At 48.4% G+C, this 6,000-nt stretch overlaps 1 protein-coding gene across 1 annotated transcript in view; it reads right to left on the reverse strand.

Moving 5' to 3' along the window:
• The window catches only part of LOC127915621 (pleckstrin homology domain-containing family D member 1-like), a 32,919-nt gene that overhangs the window by 25,029 nt on the left and 1,890 nt on the right, over nucleotides 1–6,000 (reverse strand). The window lies entirely within an intron of this gene.

A 6,000-nucleotide genomic window follows, 5' to 3' on the forward strand; every position in this document is an offset into this window, starting at 1 on the left:
TATAACCTAGCCTGAACCAGCCTGATCACCATATAATGTGTCAGGGTATCAGCCTGATGGATGATCACTATAATGTCAGGGTATAACCTAGCCTGATGGAACCAGCCTGATCACCATATAATGTCCAGGGTATAACCTAGCCTGCTGGAACCAGCCTGAGCACCATATAATGTCCAGGGTATAACCTAGCCTGATGGAACCAGCCTGATCACCATATAATGTCAGGATATAACCTAGCCTGGTGGAACCAGATCACCATATAATGTCCAGGGGTATAACCAGCCTGATCACCATAATGTCCAGGGTATAACCCAGCCTGGTGGAACCAGCCTGATCACCATATAATGTCCAGGGTATAACCTAGCCTGGTGGAACCAGCCTGATCACCATATAATGTCCAGGGTATAACCTAGCCTGGTGGAACCAGCCTGATCACCATATAATGTCCAGGGTATAACCTAGCCTGGTGGAACCAGCCTGATCACCATATAATGTCCAGGGTATAACCCAGCCTGGTGGAACCAGCCTGATCACCATATAATGTCCAGGGTATAACCTAGCCTGGTGGAACCAGCCTGATCACCATATAATGTCCAGGGTATAACCCAGCCTGGTGGAACCAGCCTGATCACCATATAATGTCCAGGGTATAATAGCCTGATGGAACCAGCCTGAGCACCATATAATGTCCAGGGTATAACCTAGCCTGATGGAACCAGCCTGATCACCATATAATGTCCAGGGTATAACCTAGCCTGATGGAACCAGCCTGATCACCATATAATGTCCAGGGTATAACCTAGCCTGGTGGAACCAGCCTGATCACTGAGTTCACCATATAATGTCCAGGGTATAACATAGCCTGGTGGGAACCAGCCTGATCACCATATAATGACCAGGGTAGAACCCAGCCTGGTGGAACCAGCCTGATCACCATATAATGTCCAGGGTATAACCTAGCCTGGTGGAACCAGCCTGATCACCATATAATGTCCAGGATATAACCTAGCCTGGTGGAACCAGCCTGATCACCATATAATGTCCAGGGTATAACCCAGCCTGGTGGAACCAGCCTGATCACCATATAATGTCCAGGGTATAACCCAGCCTGGTGGAACCAGCCTGATCACCATATAATGTCCAGGGTATAACCCAGCCTGGTGGAACCAGCCTGATCACCATATAATGTCCAGGGTATAACCTAGCCTGGTGGAACCAGCCTGATCACCATATAATGTCCAGGGTATAACCTAGCCTGGTGGAACCAGCCTGATCACCATATAATGTCCAGGGTATAACCCAGCCTGGTGGAACCAGCCTGATCACTATATAATGTCCAGGGTATAACCTAGCCTGATGGAACCAGCCTGATCACCATATAATGTCCAGGGTATAACCTAGCCTGATGGAACCAGCCTGATCACCATATAATGTCCAGGGTATAACCTAGCCTGGTGGGAACCAGCCTGATCACCATATAATGTCCAGGGTATAACCTAGCCTGATGGAACCAGGCCTGATCACCATATAATGTCCAGGATATAACCTAGCCTGGTGGAACCAGCCTGATCACCATATAATGTCCAGGGTATAACCTAGCCTGGTGGAACCAGCCTGATCACCATATAATGTCCAGGGTATAACCTGGCCTGGTATAACCCTAGCCTGGTGGAACCAGCCTGATCACTGAGTTCACCATATAATGTTCAGGGTATAACCCAGCCTGGTGGGAACCAGCCTGATCACCATATAATGACCAGGGTATAACCTAGCATGGTAGAACCAGCCTGATCACCATATAATGTCCAGGGTATAACCCAGCCTGGTGGAACCAGCCTGATCACCATATAATGTCCTGGGTATAACCTAGCCTGGTGTGAACCAGCCTGATCACCATATAATGTCCAGGGTATAACCCAGCCTGGTGTGAACCAGCCTGATCACCATATAATGTCCAGGGTATAACCTAGCCTGATGGAACCAGCCTGAGCACCATATAATGTCCAGGGTATAACCTAGCCTGATGGAACCAGCCTGATCACCATATAATGTCCAGGGTATAACCTAGCCTGATGGAACCAGCCTGATCACCATATAATGTCCAGGGTATAACCTAGCCTGGTGGAACCAGCCTGATCACCATATAATGTCCAGGGTATAACCACCATATATATGTCCAGGGTATAACCTAGCCTGGTGGAACCAGCCTGATCACCATATAATGTCCAGGGTATAACCCAGCCTGGTGGAACCATATAATGTCCTGGATCCAGCCTGATCACCATATAATGTCCAGGGTATAACCTAGCCTGGTGGAACCAGCCTGATCACCATATAATGTCCAGGGTATAACCTAGCCTGATGGAACCAGCCTGATCACCATATAATGTCCAGGGTATAACCCAGCCTGGTGGAACCAGCCTGATCACCATATAATGTCCAGGGTATAACCAGCCTGATGGAACCAGCCTGATCACCATAATGTCCAGGGTATAACCCAGCCTGGTGGAACCAGCCTGATCACCATATAATGTCCAGGGGTATAACCTAGCTCTGTGGAACCAGCCTGATCACCATATAATGTCCAGGGTATAACCCAGCCTGGTGGAACCAGCCTGATCACCATATAATGTCCAGGGTATAACCTAGCCTGGTGGAACCAGCCTGATCACCATATAATGTCCAGGGTATAACCTAGACTGATGGAACCAGCCTGATCACCATATAATGTCCAGGGTATAACCTAGCCTGATGGAACCAGCCTGATCACCATATAATGTCCAGGGTATAACCTAGCCTGGTGGAACCAGCCTGATCACCATATAATGTCCAGGGTATAACCTAGCCTGGTGGAACCAGCCTGTCACCATATAATGGAACCAGCCTGGTGGAACCAGCCTGATCACCATATAATGTCCAGGGTATAACCTAGCCTGGTGGAACCAGCCTGATCACCATATAATGTCCAGGGTAACCTTATAACCAGCCTGATCACCATATAATGTCCAGGGTATAACCCAGCCTGGTGGAACCAGCCTGATCACCATATAATGTCCAGGGTATAGCACCAACCAACCTATCACTACTTATAATGTCCAGGGTATAACCAGCCTGATCACCATACCATATAATGTCCAGGTATAACCCAGCCTGGTGGAACCAGCCTGATCACCATATAATGTCCAGGGTATAACCTAGCCTGGTGGAACCAGCCTGATCACCATATAACCAGGGGTATAACCTAGCCTGGTGGAACCAGCCTGATCACCATATAATGTCCAGGGTATAACCCAGCCTGGTGTGAACCAGCCTGATCACCATATAATGTCCAGGGTATAACCAGCCTGGTGTGAACCAGCCTGATCACCATATAATGACCAGGGTATAACCCAGCCTGATGGAACCAGCCTGATCACCATATAATGTCCAGGGTATAACCTAGCCTTGTGGAACCAGCCTGATCACCATATAATGTCCAGGGGTATAACCTAGCCTGATGGAACCAGCCTGATCACCATATAATGTCCAGGGTATAACCTGGCCTGGGAACCAGCCTGATCACCATATAATGTCCAGGGTATAACCCAGCCTGGGAACCAGCCTGATCACCATTATAGAATGTCCAGGGTATAACCTAGCCTGGTGGAACCAGCCTGATCACCATATAATTCCAGGGTCAGCCTAATCACCATATAATGTCCAGGGTATAACCAGCCTGATCACCATATAATGTCCAGGGTATAACCCAGCCTGGTGGAACCAGCCTGATCACCATATAATGTCCAGGGTATAACCCAGCCTGGTGGAACCAGCCTGATCACCATATAATGTCCAGGGGTATAACCCAGCCTGGTGGAACCAGCCTGATCACCATATAATGTCCAGGGTATAACCAGCCTGGTGGAACCAGCCTGAACCATATAATGTCCAGGGTATAACCTAGATGGAACCAGCCTGGATCACCATATAATGTCCAGGGTATAACCTAGCCTGATGGAACCAGCCTGATCACCATATAATGTCCAGGGGTATAACCAGCCTGGTGGAACCAGCCTGGATCACCATATAATGTCCAGGGTATAACCTAGCCTGGTGGAACCAGCCTGATCACCATATAATGTCCAGGGTATAACCTGAGCCTGGTGGAACCAGCCTGATCACCATATATGTCCAGGGTATAACCTAGCCTGATGGAACCAGCCTGATCACCATATAATGTCCAGGGTATAACCTAGGGTGGAACCAGCCTGATCACCATATAATGTCCAGGGTATAACCTAGCCTGGTGGAACCAGCCTGATCACCATAATGACCAGGGTATAACCCAGCCCACCTGCTGGAACCAGCCTGATCACCATATAATGTCCAGGGGGTATAACCCAGCCTGATGGAAACCAGCCTGGATCACCATATAATGTCCTGGTATAACCAGCCTGCGGAACCAGCCTGATCACCACATATAATGTCCAGGTAGAACCTAGCCTGGTGGAACCAGCCCGATCCCCATATAATGTCCAGGGTATAACCTAGCCTGGTGGAACCAGCCTGATCACTATATAATGTCCAGGGTATAACCTAGCCTGGTGAACCAAGCCGACACTATATGGCTTCCAGGAATAATCTATGCCAACCAGCCTGATCGCCTGTTATAATCAGGTATGGCCTTGAGCCTAATCTGCCTGACACCATATAATACCAGATATATCCCGATCTCGATAACCAAACTGATCCACGTCCAGGGTATAACCTAGCATGGTAGAACCAGCCTGATCACCATATAATGTCCAGGGTATAACCTAGCCTGGTGGAACCAGCCTGATCACCATATAATGTCCAGGGTATAACCCAGCCTGGTGGAACCAGCCTGATCACCATATAATGTCCAGGGTATAACCTAGCCTGGTGGAACCAGCCTGATCACCATATAATGTCCAGGGTATAACATAGCCTGGGAACCAGCCTGATCACCATATAATGTCCAGGGGGTATAACCCAGCCTGGTGGAACCAGCCTGATCACCATATAATGTCCAGGGGTATAACCAGCCTGATCACCATATAATGTCCAGGATAATAACCCAGCCTGGTGGAACCAGCCTGATCACCATATAATGTCCAGGGTATAACCTAGCCTGGTGGAACCAGCCTGATCACCATATAATGTCCAGGCTATAACATAGCCTGAATGGAACCAGCCTGATCACCATATAATGTCCAGGGTATAACCCAGCCTGGTGGAACCAGCCTGATCACCATATAATGTCCAGGGTATAACCTAGCCTGGTGGGAACCAGCCTGATCACCATATAATGTCCAGGGTATAACCTAGCCTGGTGGAACCAACCTGATCACCATAATGTCAGGGTATAACTAGCCTGATGGAACCAGCTGATCACCATATAATGTCAGAGGTATAACCTAGCCTGAATTGGAACCAGCCTGATCACCATATAATGTCCAGGGTATAACCTAGCATGGTAGAACCAGCCTGATCACCATATAATGTCCAGGGTATAACCTAGCCTGGTGGAACCAACCTGATCACCATATAATGTCCAGGGTATAACCTAGCCTGGTAGAACCAGCCTGATCACCATATAATGTCCAGGGTATAACCTAGCCTGATGGAACCAGGCCTGATCACCATATAATGTCCAGGGTATAACCAGCCTGGTGGAACCAGCCTGATCACCATATAATGTCCAGGGTATAACCTAGCCTGGTGGAACCAGCCTGATCACCATATAATGTCCAGGATATAACCTAGCCTGATGGAACCAGCCTGATCACCATATAATGTCCAGGGTATAACCTAGCCTGGTGGGAACCAGCCTGATCACCATATAATGTCCAGGGTATAACCTAGCCTGGTGGGAACCAGCCTGATCACCATATAATGTCCAGGATATAACCTAGCCTGATGGAACCAGCCTGATCACCATATAATGTCCAGGGTATAACCTAGCCTGGTGTAAACCAGCCTAATCACCATATAATGTCC

Source organism: Oncorhynchus keta, chromosome 35 (genome assembly GCF_023373465.1).
Source record: "Oncorhynchus keta strain PuntledgeMale-10-30-2019 chromosome 35, Oket_V2, whole genome shotgun sequence".
Classification (NCBI taxonomy): Eukaryota; Metazoa; Chordata; class Actinopteri; order Salmoniformes; family Salmonidae; genus Oncorhynchus; species Oncorhynchus keta.